General features: G+C 40.0%; 1 pseudogene; it reads right to left on the bottom strand.

Moving 5' to 3' along the window:
- Positions 1-3,081: 3,081 nt before the first annotated feature.
- Positions 3,082-22,015, bottom strand: LOC145954799 (uncharacterized; annotated as a pseudogene).
- Positions 22,016-22,619: the final 604 nt, after the last annotated feature.

Genomic DNA, 22,619 nt, shown 5'->3' with positions numbered 1-22,619 from the left:
TCCTGCCAAGGTCAACAAGGTGATTTATCAAGTGTGTAAATCTCTTTTGAAAATCAGAAATAGATTCACCATTTTGCATTCTAAACAACTCATATTCTCTTATGAGAGTATGCTTCCTTGATCTCTTTACATCACTTGTTCCTTCATGAGTGACTTGCAAAGTATCCCACATTTCTTTAGCAGATATGCATTGTGAAATTCTAAAAAATTCATCAATAGACAATGCAGATGTTATAATGTTTTTGGCTCTCTTATCATGTTGGGCTCTTCTCTTTTCCTCATCACTCCACTCACTCCAATGTTTTTCCTTAAGCTCACCATCATCATCTTTTTTCATAAGTATATAGGGTCCATTTTCTATAGCATCCCATACAGCAACATCAATAGCTTCAATGAAAATTCTCATCCTAATTTTCCAATAGACATAGTTTTCACCATTGAAAACAGGAGGTCTATGAATAGACACACCCTCACCATAGGGTAGGTTGTTGTTGGCCATTTTTTAAAATCTTGAATAACTCTCAAGAACCTTGCTCTAGATACCAATTGATAGAAAAGAATGGCACAATCCAAGAGGGGGGTGAATTGAATTCAATGACCCTTTAAAAATTTATCAGAGTATTTTGGATCTTAATTTCAATCAAAACTTTTCTATGACAGAATTTCCAAATGAAGCTCTTCTAAAGACTTGTTACAAAAATATGAATGCAATATGCTCACTTGATTACAACATAATGAGGTTCAACAATAATGTTCAATTACAGATTTAAACCATCAAGATTCACATACACTTGTTAATCAAGTTTTATCTTCTTTAATATTCAATTAAGCAATTACTCAAAGTAAGAGATAGGGTAGAAGAAGATTGCACAAGTCTTTTATACTGGTTCAGCCACTCCACATGTGACCTACATCCAGTCCTTAATCAACACCTGATTAAGATTTGTTCCACTATCTTTAATCAAGAAGGTTTACAAGCAAACACACATGCATATACTTCTATACTAAAGATAACCACTTTCTTGACCCCAAGAAAGCACCTCTTGTAGAACCCACTACAAGAAATCTTATTACTTGAGAAACCCTTCTCAAGATTTTCAACAAAGATTCACAAAGAATAAAAGGAACGAATTCACCTGGAATTCTTGAACAAATCTTTATCTTCCCCTTTCAAGATTATGATGATGATGATCTTCTATCAAAGCTTTTCACAAACGTTTTTACTCTTGGATTTCACAAAGAAAACTCTCCAAGAAGTCACAAAGACTAAAAAAAAAACGTTTTTCACAAATTGATTATCAGTTCTAACTCATGTCTGAAGTTTCTCAAAGTTCAAACTATTTATAAAAGTTTCAGACGCAGATAATCGATTATTTTAAAGAATAATCGATTATTTTTTTCTTCAAGTTTTCTGGAAACCAACCAAGAACAATTTAATCGATTATTTTGCTGGATAATCGATTATTCCAGAGAGTTGTTCCTGGGATAATCGATTATTTTGGCAAATAATCGATTATTACAGCAAGACATTCCACTTAGCCTATTTGCTGAAATAATCGATTATATTTAACAATAATCGATTATTTTGAGTTAGTTCTTAAAACTTCATTTTAAGACTCAAAATAACTTTTCCAATGTTTTTAACTCATCATCATATACTCTCTACTTAGTTTAGATAAGATTTGATTATGCACAAAGCATACCAAGCACACACAATACAAAAATTCATTCACAACAATTTATTTCCTAAGTTCTATTACATAGCTCCAACTCATAGCATTTTCTTGACTCTTCTTTGACTTTGTTTTTGTGCTCCAAGTTGTTGTTCTCATGTTGTGATCATCAAAACTCTATTAAGCTCTCCCAAGCTCAACAAATTGTGTACTTACAACATCCATAATTGTATAATTGAGATGTTAAGCATTGCTTCACGTTGTAATAATTCATATATATCTTGAAATGAAATATACAACGTAAAATCATCATCGCTGATCCCAAATAGACTTGCAGGACATATCACCTGAAATTGGGAACTTGGGTAAGTAGCAAACTTGAAATATAAATATGTTAAATAGTCTTTATATTAGTTAGTCAAGTCACCTGAAATAGTTTTCCATAAAGTAAGGACTTTGATGCCTCATGTAACCCAGTGATAGGATCACCATTGGGTTCCGACCTATTAATAGATGGAACTCGTTTATTTGCTCGATGAATATCCTATAGAATAAATCAAACATCAAATATTAATATGAATAAACAATATGTATTTGTAATTAAAGTTAGTAATAATGAAAAAATAGGAAAAAATATATACCGTGGTTGAAATAAGCCTGACAAGATGTCTCGGCCATGCAATGAAAGTTTGTAAGGCTTGCCCAACCAGCTGAACCTCTGAAGTAGGTATGGGAACTCGAGCATTAGAATCTCGAACTTCCTCAATGACCACCTTGACCAAATCATTTGTCAAAGGCACGTTGTGTATAGTTGAACTCCCCTCACAAACTCTACCAATGGCCTCTACAAGCGGAGGAATCCCCTCAATTCATAACTCACACTTATTGGAGATTTCAGCATAAACCTCATCTCCAAAGGGATTACCAGCAACAGTAGCACTTGAAGGAGTTGGACAACTGCCTTTAGTGCTAACACGGGCCATGATAGCATGATCTACCTCAACTGGAGGAACATCCTGTGACTGTGCAGTACTCATATTCGGGTACTTTTCCATTAAAGTTTGTGTGACCCGTACATATATTTGTTGTGTGAGGGCTTCAAGATCCTATGGGCTCAATCTAGATAAGGATGACCCCTATGATAATGGTCCAAAGTAATTACCAATAGTAACACCAGCGCCAGCTGTACGAACACGACCAAGATGCTCTGGTCGTCCAAGGGCAGTATTTAATATATCCTAACGACCTTCAGGAATAAATGAACCTTGTGATTCTTACTCCTCCAACACATTCTACAATAAACAAATTTTGTTTATAATATATCCGTAAATAAAAAAAATCTACAATAAATCTTCAAATATATAAAGAGATTAATTTTATAAGAAAATACTTACAATTTTTTTGTAATTTAATTAGCAGACTCAGAAGTCATCTCTCCAAAGCTTTTTGTGCAAGCCATGTTCCACAACCTATGGCGTGGAGGAGGAGGTGGAGGATCAATCACTGCATCCTCACTAGCACCAGATTGTATTGCTACCTCCTTAAGTTGTTTAAGTTCTCTTTTCATATAATTTCTCAAAAGTAGCTCATAACCCCCACGAGACAATAGGTGGGGTGCATTATTGAGTTTCTGGATATCCTGCACTTTTTTTCTTACAAGCTGCAATAATTTAATAAAACGATAATTAAAAGTGAAATAAAAATACAAATTTAATATACATTTTACAAAAAAATAAACAAAATTTACCTTCCAAGAAGGGTCATTCTGAATTTCTTTGAATTTCTCTCATTCTTCAGGGTCAATATTATACTCATCACACAAGTTTTTACCCTTGTGTTTCCCATGTACCCATTCCCTGGTAAGATAAGACTTGTGTTGCCTAAATTTTGTATCAACAGTTGAAAGCATTTTAGTCTTTAATATTGTAGTATCACTAATGTCATAGAATTCCTAAGTGGTCTTGATTTAGAGATTAGAGACCAAGTGGAGCTATGATAAGATTCCCAATTGCACAAGGGTTGAAGAAGGATCTTTTGGGTTCAATCTTGGACTTAATTTTTGGAATGTAGGTAAAGAAATTAGATGATAGAAATGGAGGGAAGGAAACGGTAAAGGAATGGAGGAAGAATCACTTTTCCAAGAAATTAGATGATAAAGGAATTGGAGAATCACTCTCACTTAGTTTTTTTGATTAAAACTCAAATTCTTGTCTATCTTTTATTCATTCCAGTGGGCAGCTTATAAGCTTACAACCAAGACCTTTCACTTACATTAGTGGGCAATTAATGGACTCCACTAAGCCTATCAATTATGACCACTAATGACAAAACATTAAAAACACATGCTAAATTCGTGCACCCTTTGGTATGCCTCATGGCTGATTCATCCCAAAGGTTTTGGACCTTATTTAACTAAAAAACAACTTGCCTAATAACTAGCCCAATAAGTGGTGCAGCCCAAACAAGAGTTGGTAGCCACTTTAACAAGAGTTTTAGGCCTTTATTTACTAATTACAAGTACTAAAAACACCCACTAAGAAAATGGCGTAATTAGGTTTCACAATCCTTGATACAATTCACCATCTTGGCCTTGTCTTCATCATTGGGCATTTCTTCAAGAATAAGGGCCGCAACTTGTTGCAAAGCATCCTTGGCCCTTTTAGTCCTTGCCCTAGTCATTGGTCCTCCAAGTCCTTTGAGTGCTCCTAAATCCTTGCCCATGTCCTCATCATTCCCTCCCTCTTGAGAAGAATTTGTCCTCAAATCAAAGTCTCCATCATCTACATCAAAGAGAGATAAATCAGAAACATTGAAAGTGGAACTAACATTGTACTCACCGGGCAATTCAATCTTGTACGCATTGTCATTGATTCTTTCTAGTACTTGAAATGGACCATCCCCTCTTGGCAAAGACTTTGATTTTCTTTGTTCTGGAAATCTTTCCTTCCTCATGTGTACCCAAACCCAATCACCAGGTTGGAACACAACTTTCTTTCGCCTTTTGTTAGCATGTTTCGCGTAGCTCTCATTTTTCTTCTCAATTTGAGCCTTCACACGTTCGTGTAACTTCTTCACATAGACCGCTTTGGCCTGCCCTTCTTTATGCTTAAAAACAGAAATGTTAGGCATAGGCAATAAATCAAGAGGAGTCAAAGGGTTAAAACCATACACAACCTCAAAAGGTGAACAATTTGTTGTGCTATGGACAACCCTATTATATGCAACTTCAACATGAGGCAAACTTGCTTCCCAGGACTTAATATTCTTTTTTAAAACAATCCTAAGCAAGGTCCCCAAAGTTCTATTGACTACCTCAGTTTGTCCATCGGTTTGTGGGTGACAAGTTGTTGAAAATAATAATTTAGTACCTAACTTGCCCCACAAAGTCCTCCAAAAATGACTAAGGAATTTAGCATCCCTATCACTTACAATACTCCTTGGCACACCATGAAGCCTCACAACTTCTTTGAAAAACAAATCAGCCACATGACACGCATCATCTACCTTTTTGCAAGGTATGAAATGTGCCATTTTTGAAAACCTGTCAACAACCACAAAAATAGAATCTTTGCCATTCTTTGTTCTAGGCAGTCCCAAAACAAAGTCCATAGATATGTCAATCCAAGGATATTCAGGAGTAGGCAAAGGAGTATACAATCCATGCGGCAATGATTTAGATTTAGCCATTTTGCACACAACACAATGTTCACAAAATTTTTGCACATCACGTTTCATATGAGGCCAAAAGAAATGTTCTTGTAAAATTTCCAAAGTCTTTTTAATCCCAAAGTGCCCCATCAAACCACCCCTATGTGATTCACTAACAAGCAATTCTCTAATGGAACATGTAGGCACGCACAATTTGTTTTCTTTAAATAAAAACCCATTGTGCTTAAAATATCCATTTTGAGATGGTTTCTCACATGCAGCATATATTTCACCAAAAGTTTCATCAGAAGCATACATTTCTTTCAAAGATTCAAATCCAAGCAATTTAGTTTCAAGAGTGGAAAGCAATGTATGTCTCCTTGATAAAGCATCAGCCACAATGTTCCCTTTTCCCCTTTTATGTTTTATAACATAGGGAAATTGTTCCAAAAACTCCACCCACTTGGCATGCCTCTTGTTAAGCTTGCCTTGTCCCTTCAAATACCTTAGGGACTCATGGTCACTATGTATTACAAACTCTTTGGGAAAAAGGTAGTGTTGCCATGTTTTCAAAGCTCTTACCAAGGCATACAATTCCTTATCATAAGTGGAAAAGTTAAGGGCAGCCCCACTTAATTTTTCACTAAAATAAGCAATTGGATGGCCTTCTTGTAACAACACAGCCCCAATCCCAACATTGGAAGCATCACATTCAATTTCAAAAGATTTAGCAAAGTTTGGTAAGGCAAGAATGGGAGCATTGGTTAGCCTTTGCTTAAGAGCAACAAAGGCTTCCTCTTGTTTCTCTCCCCACTTAAAAATCACATGTTTCTTTACTACTTCATTAAGAGGTGCTGCCAAGGTGCTAAAGTCCTTAACAAACCTTCTATAAAAACTTGCCAAACCATGGAAACTTCTCACTTCACTCACGGATTTAGGTGTGGGCCATTCTTGGATGACCTTAACCTTTTCCTCATCTACTTGTACTCCTTTAGAACTTACAACAAAACCAAGAAATACAACATGATCAGTACAAAACACATTTTTCAAGATTGGCAAACAATTGTTCTTCCTTAAGCACCTTCAAAACAGATTTCAAATGTTCCACATGCAATTCAAGAGAAGTGCTATAGACAAGAATATCATCAAAATATACCACAACAAATTTGCCAATAAATTCCCTTAAAACATGGTTCATCAATCTCATGAAAGTACTTGGTGCATTAGTTAAGCCAAAAGGCATAACCAACCACTCATACAAACTATATTTTGTTTTAAAAGCAGTTTTCCATTCATCACCCTCTCTAATTCTAATTTGATTATATCCACTTTTCAAATCAATTTTAGAGAAAAAACTTGCACCATGCAATTCATCAAGCAAATCATCAAGTCTAGGAATTGGGTGCCTATATTTTATGGTGATGTTATTTAGAGCCCTACAATCAGAACACATTCTCCACGTCCCATCTTTTTTAGGGACCAAAATTACCGGAACAGCACAAGGACTCATGCTATCTCTTACCCATCCTTTGGTCATGAGTTCATCCACTTGCTTTTGAATTTCTTGCGTTTCTTGTGGATTGCTCCTATAAGCTGGTCTATTGGGTAAGGAAGCTCCTGGAATGAGATCAATTTGGTGTTCAATTCCCCTCAAAGGTGGTAATCCACTTGGTACACTTGATGGAAAAACGTCATGAAATTCCTGCAAAAGAGATTTAACACTAGAAGGTATTTCCAATTCATCAAAAGTGTTAGTGTTTAAAATTTGATTTTTGCAATACATTAGATAAAGGGGCTGTTTAGCAAGGAATAACCTCTTCACCTCACCCTTTGTTGCCAAAAGACTCTCTTTTCTCTCAAGTGTTTCGCTCCTTTTCTTTCCACTTTTTTTTTCTCAAGTTTTTGTTCACTCTTTTTCTCAAGATCACTTTCTTTCCTCTCCAAAGAAATCTTTTCTCTCATCCTCATTTGATCCTCACACACCTCTTTAGGACTCAAAGGCTTGAGGACAATCTTTTTATTTTGGTGCACAAAAGAGATCTTATTGGAATAGCCATCATGGACGACTTTAGTGTCAAATTGCCAAGGCCTTCCCAAAAGTATGTGACTGGCCTCCATTGGAACTACATCACATAGCACCTTATCTTTGTATTTTCCAATGGAAATCTCCACTTCTACTTGCTGCCTCACTTGCACCTCTCCATCCTCACTAAGCCACTGGAGTTTATATGGCCTAGGATGTGGTTTAGTGTCTAAATTTAGCTTTGACACTAATCTAGCACTAGCCACATTAGCGCAACTCCCTCCATCAATAATCACCATGCAAACCTTTCCATTGATGGAACACCTTGTGTGGAAAATATTCTCCCTTTGGCTTCTTTCTAAAGGACTCATTTGACTACCCATCATTCTCCTAATCATCAATAAATCTCCTTCCAGGGACTCCTCTTCCTCCTCAATGTCACCTTCTTCTTCCTCACTAACATCAGATTGGCTAGTGTAATCCCCATTCTCTTTAAGAACCATGGTCCTTTTGGTAGGACACTCATAGGCATAATGACCCATGCCTTGACACTTGTAGACCCCTAAAATTGCCCGGGTCGGAAATAAAGCTTGAAGACTCTCGAAGACTGAAGGAAGATCAGCCAGAAGGACTCCTGGAAGGCCCTAGGAGGGTTCTCTGTAGGTCTAGAGGTCTTAGAATAGCTCAAAATAAGAAAGTGGAGAGAATGAAGCCCAATACGGCCGTACTAAACTTAATACGGCCGTATTGAAGCTTAAATACGGCCGCAGTGAACTCAATACGGCGTATTGAAGTTTCTGAAACTTCAATACGGCCGTACTGAAATCAATACGGCCGTATTGAAGCTTCAATACGGCCGCAGTGAACTCAATACGGCGTATTGAAGTTTCTGAAACTTCAATACGGCCGTACTGAAATCAATACGGCCGTATTGAAGCTTCAATACAGCCGCAGTGAACTCAATACGGGCGTATTGAAATTTCTGAATTTCAATACGGCCGTATTGAATTCAATACGGCCGTATTGAAGTTCAAAAATTTCAATACGGCCGTATTGATTCTGTAGCCCGTATTGCGCCTGTTCCCTATAAATATGACGTCAATTGGACGTCATTTGACACTTTCACACACAGTTTTAACCCTCTCCTTGAGTATTCTGGGGTTTTTGAGCAGTGTTCTGCCCTAGAAATCACTCGGAGAGTTGATCCGACGAAGTTCTTGAGCCCCGAGCCATTTTGCTTGAGGATCGAACCTAGTCGAAGGGAAATCCTCCGGATTTCCAAGTCAAAAATTATTTTTAGGAAGGAGTGAGCGGGCTTGTAGAGCGAGGGAACGCCAAAAAGCTTCCCAGTTTTACTTGATATATAAAAAGCACGCTTCAAGAGGTTTCTTTTCTAAAAATCCCTTCTTTTACTGCTTTCTGTGTGCATATTTAACTGTCATCATGTAGATAGTTAATTTATAATTGCTTAGAATAAATAGGGGTAATTTAGTAATTTTATATTGTTATTTTAGAAATAATCTGTCATAGGGAACCCGAAAGGGGCGCAGTGGGGTGCTAACACCTTCCTCACGCGTAACCGACTCCCTTACCCGACTCTGGTTGTAATGGCCGAAGTCGATTTTTGAATCGATTGCCTTATCCCTTTTTCCAATGTTTTGAGTAAAACATTGGTGGCGACTCCACGAACCCTCCTTTTACGAAAACCGCTAATCCATGGAGGGTCCCGCTTGGGATTAACATGGATTGGTGAGACTTTTAATAAATAAATTGGATAAGATCGACAAGGTCTCAGTTTGAGAACAAGTCGTTCTAATAATCCAATACATTTTCAAAACCAAAATAAAAAGCGAGCTCGACCGTCTTCGCGACCGCCGAGGCCCGTTTGGGCCGGTGGCGACAGATGGCGACTCCACTGGGGAAGCCTCGAGAGTCAGTCCCATTTAGTGACAGATTATTTTTAACAAATAATAGTTAAAATTACTTTATTACCCCTCACTTGTATGATAACATGTTTATCTATTTGGCTTTAATAACTGTTGTATTTTTAAATTTACGCAATTGTTTGAAATAAAAACTGCACACAAACCTTTGCACACAACAGTTCCCTCTATACCCGGGGGCATGAGTGATTAACCATAGGGAGTGGATGTTAGTACGGCCGGTTGTCGAATGGGTCTATAGGTGCCCGTAGACCGTTGTCGGAAAACATCACTCAAGGTGATAACCATGAACTTGAGTCCGACGGTGCGTTGGAGCTTTCCATCGACCTACGATGAGAGGAATTGGGTCCCTATAATGGGGGCACCTTGGGGGCCTTGGACTGGTGAGAACAGTTAGAACCTACCTTGAATATGCACCATTTCTGCAGGATACCCCTACCTCGTGATTCGCTCGTGACTGTTCGTGGATGAGTGAATTGTGTGTGCATTCTTTATGTGACATTGTATGAGCATATATTTGCACCTTTTAAACATACAACATTCTTGTTTACAATAAAAAAAAATAATAATAATAAGAATAAATAGAAATAAAGATTTTCTAGTACATGGTGTTAACATCTGCCTCCATTGCATTCATATAGGTAGTTTCCCTTTTCACCCAAAATACACAAAAATACAAAATACTCAAAAAGAAAAAATACGTATTTATCCAAACCAAGCAATATCATGCATCATCTTAGGAATATCCCGAAAACATGATAATGCTTAGTTGAATAAACACTATGCATGCATATTCATCGCCATCATCTCATATCATGCATTGTATTGTAGATTATGGAGAGGTCTAGGGAGGTGCAAAGGCCATTAAAGAAAGTGGACTTCCTATTATACCGTGCTGAGAGGTTGGATCACCTCTGTACCTTGATGTCAAGAGAGGCTCGCGTCGAGTTTGAGAAATCTTACGGGCGAGTTCTCGATTTGATGAGGATTTGTGTGGATCCAGCTTTTCTGAGGGCATTGGTTCACTTCTGGAGTCCCGATCTGCACTGTTTTGAGTTCCCCCAGTTTGACCTGGTTCCTACTCTAGAGGAGTACGAGCTCATGTTACGGTGGCCTAAATCAGCTGGGGTTTACCTTTTTCAGGGGAACCATGTGGCCGTAGAAAGAGTAGCCACTCAGGTCAAACTACCTCTACGATCAGCTGCCTTAGTAGGGAACGGCAGTATCAAGGGTTGGAAGCTTGCTATGATCGAAGACCACCTTTCTTCCTTGGCTGGTGAGGGAGATTGGTTAGCTTTCAACAAGACTCTAGCGTTAGCTGTGTTTGGGATGATCCTATTCCCCTTTCACGCTAACACAGTGGACCATGCTGCAATGGACGCTTTCTTCGCTTGGGACGTACACATGAAGAGTCCCGTGCCCGCTATTCTCGCCGACACCTTGCTGTCTGTTCATCTATCTCAACAGAAGCAAGGGAAGATCATCCGATGCTGCACCTCCTTGTTATATGTGTGGGGCATCACACATTTCTACGCCTCTAGTCACATGGGGGCTTTGCCCGATCCGTTGAGAAGCTTCTCAAAGATCCCCGTCTGCCGCCGATATGCTTCCGAGTGGAAGGATGAGATGGAACAGTGGAGTATCGAGCACTTCACGTGGGTTTGCCCTTGGTTCCGTCCGAGCCATGTATTGACAAGATGCGGCAGTTATTCGAGCATACCGTTGATGGGCCTCAGAGGTTGCATAACCTATTCACCTAAATTGGTTATGAGGCAACTAATGAGGACCCAAATCATTCCTACCATAGAGGAACTGGGAGGGTTGTGTTTCTCTTTCGATCCCGAGCATCAGAGAGACATGCACGCTGTTATAAGAGCGTGGGAGAGACCAACCTATGAGGGAGATCTCGAGCTTGGAAAGCCTCGGGTATCCGTCTCCATTGATTATGAGAAATGGAGGAATGAGAGGGGGGTGTCACAACCATCCACCTCTTGTGCAACCACGACTACAAGGAGGGTGTTGCAAGAACAGGTCGACGCCTTGACCAAGAAACTGGAAATCATGGGAGCTCAGATGAGAGTTCTTGAAGAGAAAAACGAAGAATCCAGTTTCACCATTGATGGTCTTCAAAGGCAATGCAAGAAGAAAGACCATGAGATAGAGCGGCTCAAGGATGAGTGTGCTAACCTCAACGAGGAGACTACTCGGGCATCCAAAATGCCAAAGGTTGAACCGAGTAGTCAACTCCAAGAAGTCAATATGAAGATAGCACGCCTTGAAGCCGAGCATGCAAAGCAGGCACAGTTGATCAAGGACATGCAAGATGATTTGTTTCTGACTCGATCCGACGCACAGCAATGGCGGGAAGTCGCTCAACGACAAGCCGCAAACCTTTCCGATTTCCGCAGAAAGGAAAGGGAAGGATTGGCACAAATGGCCAAACTCCAAGAGGAGAAGGATCGAGCCGAAGACGAGCTTAATGAACTACAGGCCATGATCAACTACTATACTCAGAAAGCGAAGAAGGCTCAGAAAATCAGTGACGATATGAGCCAAGCGGTCCATACGCAGATTGAAGCAATGGGTCGTCATGTCGAAGAAGCCGAAGATGAATGGCAAAGAAATATGAACCCGCCTGTGGGTTTTTACCGGCTTTTCTCTTATTGTAAAAAATTGCTTCAAAGCATTGTATAAAAGTTGTACACTTTCTTTAATGAATAAAATCGTATTTTTGAGATTTATTGCCTTTGCATCTCATTAGTCATTCATTTTGCATTTATCTCTCTTGGTAATTAATAATAAAGATTAATAAAAAGAAAGAATTAATCGATACGTATGTTCAGAATGGATCGCACGCCATTTGTGATAAAATGCAAACCAACAACTGCGCAAAGCGAACACACGACGACGCCGTTGTTGGTAATCAAGACAGAAAAAGGGGAAGGTCCCACGCCCTTAAGGATTGTCGCACCAAGACCATTCCCTTACGAATCAAATAAGGCTGTGCCATGGATATACGACATCCATACTTCTGCCGACAGTGATATCTCTAATATCGCTGGACTTGGGGGCATGACTAGGAGTGGCAGGATCTACACTCCCGAAGATCTTCATGATAAAACCCCCAAGAATAAAGAAAAAGAAGAAAAGAAAACCGAGGAAAAAGAATCCGAGGAGGAGACAGACGAGCTTTTGAAGTACATCCGACAAAGCGAGTACTCCATCGTGGATCAACTTCACAGGACGCCAGCGAAGATTACTCTGCTGTCGTTGATCCTAAGCTCTGAACCGCATCGACAAGCTTTGTTGAAAGTCTTGAACGAAGCATATGTGTCGCATTCCATATCCCAAGACAAATTTGAGGGAATTGTTGGTCACATCACGGCTAATGATCACCTTACCTTCACAGATGAAGAGATCCCCGCTGAGGGACCAAACCACAACAAGCCCTTGCACATCTCTGTAAAGTGCAAGGAGTATCACATCGCTAAAGTCTTGGTAGATAATGGATCTTCCTTGAACGTGATGCCAAAAAGAACGCTCGATCAAGTGGCAATCAAGGGAGTCCAAATGCGCCCGAGCAACATGATAGTTCGAGCTTTCGACGGATCTAAAAGAGAAGTAGTGGGAGAAATCAATCTTCCAATCCAAATTGGACCCACTATCTTCAACGTCGAATTTCAAGTGATGGATATTACTCCTGCATACAGCTGTCTCCTCGGCCGACCTTGGATTCATGATGCGAAAGCTGTACCCTCTACGCTCCACCAGAAAGTCAAGTTCATAGTGGGTGACAAACTGGTGACCGTGCAAGCTGAAGATGACATACTCATCAGCAAGCCATCCAACATACCTTATGTGGACGCAGCAGAGGAAGCTTTGGAAACCGCCTTCCAAGCATTGGAAATTGCCAATGTTGAGACGTTTCCCCGAGAAATGAAGAAGGTAGCCCATATGCTCACTAAGAACGGATACTTGCCTGGACAAGGACTTGGCAAGTATTCCCAAGGAATTCCCGAGCTACCCATTATCAAGGAGAACCCGGGGAAACAAGGGTTAGGATACAACCCTAGTAAAGATCAAAGGACGAAGAGGAATCAAGATCCAACTCGACGTTCTTTAAGCCAGATCTTTCGGAAGGCCGGTTCACAAACGTCAAGGCCGGTTGTTGTCATCAAGTGTTCTTCTCCTTCTAATAGGGATGTTTAGACCTGATGACTATTAGAGATCACTCCTCGGGGACAGCCCGACCCCCGAGCCTCGATAGGGCACATGTTTCCATTAAGATTATAATAAAATCATTCTTCATTATTTCTTATTGCTTCTTTTCTTGCTTGCAATAAAATTCTAAACCGCATTATGTAACCCTGTTTGAATAAACATAAATGAGGTTAAAATCATCTTAATAATCAATAAACCCGCATCATTTTTATGTGGAAGTGTGTGACAACTTGGAGCACCTTTTCTTGGCCTCAATAAAGTGCCATCATGGATAAAAAAGAAATCCTAAAGATAATAAGCTCGGCAGGAAACCCAAAAAGGGGACTGCGCAAAAATAAGAGCAAAAGACCCGCTAGGAATCCCACAAAAGGGTGACCTAGGCAAAAATTAGGGTTGCAAAATAAATGAACAAAAATAATAACCCGCTAAGACACCACAAAGGGGTGTTTTAGGCAAAAGATAGGGCCATCAAAAAAGGAAAAACAAAATAAATCCATGATGGTACCACAAACTAAATTCAACAAAGGGGCTCAAGAAAAAGCTATCCAAGTTGTCAAAGCACAATCATTAATAACAAAGATGTGTTTAACTTCATAAGTGTTTAATCAAACTAGCCTAAACACTTGAGCCTACCACTGGCCAGCCATTCTTTCAAAATCCAATTTTTTGAAAAAATAAATCCCCTCTAAAACACAAACTTCAGAATAAAAATACCTTTCCTTTCTTTTCTCTCTTGTCCCGAAAGATTTTAGAATAATCTAGTGGAAGCATGGAGAAATAAATCATCACTGAAAATGGATCTAATCTGAATAATAAAATGGTGGAAGAACTGTGCCAAGAATTCAAGATCCAACACCGCAACTCTTCCCCATATCGGCCAAAGATGAATGGGGCAGTCGAGGCAACCAAAAAGAACATCAAGAAAATAGTGCAAAAGATGGTTGTCTCATTTAAAGACTGACACGAGATGTTACCCTTTGCTCTTCATGATTATAGGACTTCAGGAGGCAATTCTACACGTCGAAGTCGAAAAACCTTATATAAGGGTAATCATGGAAGCAAAACTTTCCGAGGCAGAAAGGGTTCAAAGTCGATACGACCAATTGAACCTTATCGAAGAAAAGCGACTGAACGCCATATGCCATGGTCAAGCCTACCAAAGGAAGATCAAAAAGGCTTTTGACAAGAAAGTCCATCCTCGAATCTACCATGAGGGAGAGCTGGTGATGAAGAAATTGCTACCAGCTCAAAAAGACAAAATCGGAAAGTGGGCCCCAAATTACGAAGGACCATACGTCGTGAAGCGAGCCTTCTCCGGAGGAGCATTGATTCTCACAAACATGGACGGAGAAGAACTTCGATACCCAGTCAACACTGACGTGGTAAAGAAGTATTATGCTTGAAGACGTTGCTTGCATCAGCCCGCTAGGATGAAAACCCAAAAAGGGCATCCTAGGCAAAAGTTAGGGCAAAACGAAAAGCCCGCCAGTACAAGGGTACAAGGCAAAACAAAGGCAAAATTATCCCCGCTAGGACATGTCCTAGGCAAAAATTAGGGGCAAAAGAATAAGACGCAAAAAAATAAAGCAAGCAACGATCACTTGAATCGAAAACCGAAAAGGCGGTTCAAGTGATTATCTTCTAGAAGCGAGCGTCTTGCAGCATCTACACTCCTGGCTCAGGCATCTCACCCGAAGCGATTAAGGGAACGGGAAGAGCAACAATTACAGATATGATTGTTTAAGCCAAATGTATAAATAGCCCACCCTGGCCAGCCATTCTTCAGAAAATTCCTTTTGTATATCTTTCTGTAAAAACACTTGTGAATATTAATAAAATATCTATTCATTTCTTTTCTCCCTTGACCATGTGATTATGCCTCTAAATTGGTTTTTCTAAAAAATTGTATGAAATTCCTTAATAATCGGTCAATAAAGAAAATTGGAGGGGTTCCTATAAAATCCATAAATCTCCTGCATAAAGGCTCATAAAAATACTCCCTCGCGTCAATGACAGAAAGTCCTCCAAAAAGAAGAGAATAGGGAGAGCCACTCACTTTTCTAAATAAATGAACAAAAATAAAAAATTGTATTGCATGCATCACACATATTAAATTGCACATTTAAAGACCTTATCATGAGGCAATTGCATAAAATAGAAAAAATAGAAAAATTGCTTGTGTATGACAGCAGCAAACAAAATGCAAAGATTCAGAAAATCAACAGCGTCATACAGAATAGCTGAGCCTGGAGAGGCTTGCCAAAAGAATACTCTCAGAATAACTGAGCCTGGAGAGGCTCGCCGAAATAATACTCCTACAGAATAATAGAGCCTGGAGAGGCTCGCCGAAAGAATACTCTCAGAATAACTGAGCCTGGAGAGGCTTGCCAAAAGAATACTCTCAGAATAACTGAGCCTGGAGAGGCTCGCCGAAATAATACTCCTACAGAATAATAGAGCCTGGAGAGGCTCGCCGAAAGAATACTCTCAGAATAACTGAGCCTGGAGAGGCTTGCCAAAAGAATACTCTCAGAATAACTGAGCCTGGAGAGGCTTGCCGAAACAATACTCTCACAGAATAACTGAGCCTGGAGAGGCTTGTCGAAATAATACTCTCTCAAAATAATTGAGCCTGGAGAGGCTCGCCGAAATAATACTCTCTCAATAACTGAGACATTTCTGTACAGAAAAAGCCAAAAAAACCAACAAAAAAGGCAAAAATACAGAAAAAGCCAAAATTAACAAAAAAATACAGCAAAAGCTGAAATCAACAAAAAAGGCAAAAACACAGAAAAAGCCAAAATCAACAAAAAGGCAAAAACACAGAAAAAGCCAAAATCAACAAAAAGGCAAAATACAGAAAATCCAACAAATTATACAAAACAATTAAGCCTGGAGAGGCTTGCAGAAATAATACTCCCACAGAATAATTAAGCCTGGAGAGGCTTGCAGAAATAATACTCCCTCAGAATAACTAAAGCCTGGAGAGGCTCGCAGAAATAATACTCCCCCAGAGAAACCTCAGCTCGCGCTCAAAACAAATCCCCAGCGAGAACTATCAAAGCAAAATCGACAAAATTCCCAATGGAAGTACGATCTCCCGAGTAGAATATCCAAGTCAAAGGACTAAAACTTCCTCAGTGAAGATAGCTCTCCAACTCAAGTGTTGAGTGAGGCTAAGCCTGCAGAGGCTTCCTAAATAATACTCTGGGATACATAAGATCCCTCATTCCCCAATCGCCTACTCAGAGGCATCCCTGCAAAAAGAGAAAAATCAAAAATATCAATAAGTATTCCCCAAGCGGAATCTGGCACTCAGCCGAACACTGAACTTCAAATCCCCAGTCGCCTACATAAGAGGCACTCCTTCAAAAGGGAAAATCATAAAAAGATCAATAATCATTCCCCAAGTGGAATCTGGCTCTCAGCCTATCATTGAACATCAAGGTGATATGCCTAACAGAAGAGGCTAATCAAAATCAACGACAAAATCCCCCAGTGGATAACAGCCTACACAGAGGCTACAAAATCAGAAAACCAAAAGAGACACCCGAACAAGGATAACCGGGATACTCCACTTACGTCAAAAGGACGTCAGCCAAACATAAGGCATCGCTCAATTCAAGAAGAGCATCTGTGTCTACACCCCAAGGAGTCAGAAATTCCCCATGGGTACCAACTAAGCAATGCAAGTTGGGGCACAAAAATCTGTGAATGACTGCACATCCCCTAGACGGATCCCTGCGTTATCCAGCCCTCAGTGGCACAAAAATCAAAAACAATCGTCGAAGCAGCATCGTGGACTGTGGAGACAAAATCAACATCCAGAATCCCCAGCGGATAACAGCCTACACGGAGGCAGCAAAAATCAGAAAATCAAAAAGAGATACCCGAATAAGGATAACCGGGATACTCCACCAACGTCCAAAGGACGTCAGCCAATCATAAGGCACTACTCATCTCAGAAAGAGCATCTTCGTGTCTGCACCCCTAAGGAATCAGAAATTCCCCAGTGGGCACCAACTACGCAATGGAAAGTTGGGACACAAGAACCTATGAGTAACTGCACATCCCCTAGACGGATCCCTGCGTTATCCAGCCCTCAGTGGCACAAAAATCAAAAAAACAACCGTCGAAGCAGCATCGTGGACTGTGGAGACAAAATCATCACAAATCCCTGGAAAGGAGATATTCACGCTACCCCGTTGTCACAAACACGGAGGTATGCAGCTTCCGGCTCGAGCAATGAGCGAAGCTATCTCTGGAAAGGAGATATTCACGCTACCCCGTTGTCACAAACACGGAGGTATGCAGCTTCCGGCTCGAGCAATGAGCAAAGCTATCTCTGGAAAGGAGGTACACACTGCTCACCGTCGTCACAAGGGTACTTAGCTTCCGGCTCAAACAAAGAGTGAAGCTAAGCCTGGAGAGGCGGTACTCACAGCTTCCAGCTTGGGCAGCAAGCAAAGCAAAGCCTGGAGAGGCGAAACTCACACTGCTCACCGTCGTCACAAGGGTACTTAGCTTCCGGCTCAAACAAAGAGTGAAGCTAAGCCTGGAGAGGCGGTACTCACAGCTTCCAGCTTGGGCAGCAAGCAAAGCAAAGCCTGGAGAGGCGACGACTAATACTCACCCTGGAGAGGGCAAACTCACCCTGGAGAGGGCAAGACTCACGCTACCAAAGTGACTAGAAGCGCGGAGGTATGCACCAACCTGGAGAGGCTACTCAACAATTTTCCCACCTGAAGACACTACAAGTCGGAAGGATGGCACATTACCCGGACAATTGGGTCAACTCCTTTACTTGTCAATCGGTACACCAAAAGACCGTCTGACTAAGTAAAGGGGGGGCAGCTGTAGACCCCTAAAATTGCCCGGGTCGGAAATAAAGCTTGAAGACTCTCGAAGACTGAAGGAAGATCAGCCAGAAGGACTCCTGGAAGGCCCTAGGAGGGTTCTCTGTAGGTCTAGAGGTCTTAGAATAGCTCAAAATAAGAAAGTGGAGAGAATGAAGCCCAATACGGCCGTACTAAACTTAATACGGCCGTATTGAAGCTTAAATACGGCCGCAGTGAACTCAATACGGCGTATTGAAGTTTCTGAAACTTCAATACGGCCGTACTGAAATCAATACGGCCGTATTGAAGCTTCAATACGGCCGCAGTGAACTCAATACGGCGTATTGAAGTTTCTGAAACTTCAATACGGCCGTACTGAAATCAATACGGCCGTATTGAAGCTTCAATACAGCCGCAGTGAACTCAATACGGGCGTATTGAAATTTCTGAATTTCAATACGGCCGTATTGAATTCAATACGGCCGTATTGAAGTTCAAAAATTTCAATACGGCCGTATTGATTCTGTAGCCCGTATTGCGCCTGTTCCCTATAAATATGACGTCAATTGGACGTCATTTGACACTTTCACACACAGTTTTAACCCTCTCCTTGAGTATTCTGGGGTTTTTGAGCAGTGTTCTGCCCTAGAAATCACTCGGAGAGTTGATCCGACGAAGTTCTTGAGCCCCGAGCCATTTTGCTTGAGGATCGAACCTAGTCGAAGGGAAATCCTCCGGATTTCCAAGTCAAAAATTATTTTTAGGAAGGAGTGAGCGGGCTTGTAGAGCGAGGGAACGCCAAAAAGCTTCCCAGTTTTACTTGATATATAAAAAGCACGCTTCAAGAGGTTTCTTTTCTAAAAATCCCTTCTTTTACTGCTTTCTGTGTGCATATTTAACTGTCATCATGTAGATAGTTAATTTATAATTGCTTAGAATAAATAGGGGTAATTTAGTAATTTTATATTGTTATTTTAGAAATAATCTGTCATAGGGAACCCGAAAGGGGCGCAGTGGGGTGCTAACACCTTCCTCACGCGTAACCGACTCCCTTACCCGACTCTGGTTGTAATGGCCGAAGTCGATTTTTGAATCGATTGCCTTATCCCTTTTTCCAATGTTTTGAGTAAAACATTGGTGGCGACTCCACGAACCCTCCTTTTACGAAAACCGCTAATCCATGGAGGGTCCCGCTTGGGATTAACATGGATTGGTGAGACTTTTAATAAATAAATTGGATAAGATCGACAAGGTCTCAGTTTGAGAACAAGTCGTTCTAATAATCCAATACATTTTCAAAACCAAAATAAAAAGCGAGCTCGACCGTCTTCGCGACCGCCGAGGCCCGTTTGGGCCGGTGGCGACAACACTTAAAGCATTTTATGTCTTTACTCTTCTTTTGAGGCTGTTCTAAGGACTTAGAGGATGATTTTCCATGAAAAGTAGATGCTGGATTGCTTGAAGTGGCAGCCACCTCCTTCTTATTTTTGTCCTTCCAGCTAAAGGAATTATAATTAGAAGAACTCTTCTTGGTCACACTTTTTCTTTTGAGTTGTTGTTCCACTTGAATGGATTTGTGCAGCAAGTCTTCTATCTTAACAAATTCCTACAATTCAACAACATCACGAATATCGTTATTCAAGCCATTAATAAAACGAGCCATGGTTAGTTCCGGATCTTCTTCAATATTGGCTTGCATTATGAGCAAGTCCAATTCCTTGTAATACTCTTCAACTCCTTTGGTGCCTTGTGACAATTTTTGAAGTTTAAATTTCACATATCTAGCATAGCTAGCCGGCACATAACATTTCCTCATGAGCCTTTTCATTTCAGCCCATGTTTCCACCAAAGGCTCTTCATTTCTCAACCTTTCTCTTTTCAACTTATTCCACCACACAAGTGCATAGTCCGAGAACTCCGCTGCTGCAAGTTTCACCTTTTTCTCTTCATCATAATTGTTACAAGTGAAAATATGTTCTATTTTGAGTTCCCATTCCACATAGGCTTCCGGATCACTCTTCCCCTTAAATGGAGGAACATTAAGTTTAACACCTTCAATTCTGGTTTGCCTAGGAGCACCACCATTTCTTCCTCTCCTTTCTTCTTCATGATGATCATGATTCTCTAATCGCTCAATTCTTCCATACAACTCTTCATTGTTTTCTCTCAATAATCTTTGCATTTGAGCATTAATAGCGTCGAACAAGAGTCTTTGTGTTCCATCCAAATGATTTCCATCTGCCATACTTCAAAAACAAGAGTAATAACAAACACAAAGAAAATAGGACCTCACCACTCTTCTCACGTGTATACACTCGTAAAATGAACACTCGTGTATGTCACTCTCAATGGCTTTTTCTTTTTTTATGATGTATCTCTCTTGCCTTTTACCACTCTAGCAATTCTATTAGAGTTTTTTTTAAAGCAATTCAAAAAAATAGACAACACAAAGAACAAACCACAATTTTTGTGTTAAAAGCAAGGTTTAGGATAGGCTTAAAAAGGAATACAAAACAGCCTCCAAAAAAAAAGGAAATTTAGGAATCAAAAACTGGAATTTAGATAAGTTAGTAACAACCTTCAACCAAAATATTACCTTAAAGATTGAGTTTCAAGTGTTCTAAATGCATGAACCATTCAGCCACAACTCTTTCTTCTTTTTTTTTTATTAATTATGCACAAATTTTTTTTTTTTTTAAATTCTGCAATTGTTTTTTTTTTTTTTTTTTTTGAACACTATTAAGGCCTAATTTTTGCAATGGTTTAGCAAATAAAGAAAGAACACTAAGGTAATATCAATGGTAATGAGAAATAACAAGGAAGGATGTTACCCAAAGAAATTCCAGCAAATGATGTGGATGAACCCAAAAACCGGAGCTCTTGATACCAAATGATAAGATTCCCAATTGCACAAGGGTTGAAGAAGGATCTTTTGGGTTCAATCTTGGACTTAATTTTTGGAATGTAGGTAAAGAAATTAGATGATAGAAATGGAGGGAAGGAAACGGTAAAGGAATGGAGGAAGAATCACTCTTCCAAGGAAGGCTTCACACAAAGAATTGTGGATGATCCTTTGATATGCCCAAATTCTTGAATCACTCAAGAACAATTGGAGAATCACTCTCACTTAGTTTTTTTGATTAAAACTCAAATTCTTGTCTATCTTTTATTCATTCCAGTGGGCAGCTTATAAGCTTACAACCAAGACCTTTCACTTACATTAGTGGGCAATTAATGGACTCCACTAAGCCTATCAATTATGACCACTAATGACAAAACATTAAAAACACATGCTAAATTCGTGCACCCTTTGGTATGCCTCATGGCTGATTCATCCCAAAGGTTTTGGATCTTATTTAACTAAAAATCAACTTGCCTAATAACTAGCCCAATAAGTGGTGCAGCCCAAACACGAGTTGGCAGCCACTTTAACAAGAGTTTTAGGCCTTTATTTACTAATTACAAGTACTAAAAAAACCCACTAAGAAAATGGCGTAATTAGGCTTCACAATCCTTGATACAATTCACCATCTTGGCCTTGTCTTCATCATTGGGCATTTCTTCAAGAATAAGGGCCGCAACTTGTTGCAAAGCATCCTTGGCCCTTTTAGTCCTTGCCCTAGTCATTGGTCCTCCAAGTCCTTTGAGTGCTCCTAAATCCTTGCTCATGTCCTCATCAAGCTACTACCCTACAGGGACTTAAATGATTTAGTCCAACTTTGTGTAAGGGCAGAACAACAAATGTTGAGAAAATCTTCTTTTAAAAGAGAAGGCTCCCACTCTAGATCTCTTAAGAAAGACTACATGGTGGAGGAAAAATCTTTTGAAAAGAAAAATATTTTAGAACCCTCCAAGGAATTAGCTAAGTATAAGGATAAGAACAAAGAGAAGGGTAAAGGTACCCACACTCCACACACTAGCACAAAGATTAGTGATATTAAATGTTTCAAGTGTCTAGGGAGAGGCCACATTGCTTCTCAATGTCCTACAAAGAAAGTCATGATCTTAAGGGGGCATGACACTTATAGTAGTCAACAAGAGACTACTACTTCCTCTTCTAGTGAGAGTGAGGTTGAAACAAAGCTTCAAAGGACCAAAGTGGAGCCAATTTATCCTTATGAAGGAGAGCTCCTAATGCTTAGGAGAATCCTTCATAATCAACCTAGTGGTACTCTATCACAAAGAGAGAACATCTTTCATACAAGATGTAATATTTTAAATAATGCTTGTTCTCTCATTGTTGATAGTGGTTCATGGTGCAATTGTTGTAGCA

Source organism: Cajanus cajan, chromosome 2, assembly GCF_000230855.2.
Source record: "Cajanus cajan strain Asha chromosome 2, NIPB_CcT2T_4, whole genome shotgun sequence".
NCBI classification, from domain to species: Eukaryota; Viridiplantae; Streptophyta; class Magnoliopsida; order Fabales; family Fabaceae; genus Cajanus; species Cajanus cajan.
The sequence above is the reverse complement of the archived record's forward strand: the minus strand, read 5'-3'. Positions and strand labels throughout refer to the sequence as shown.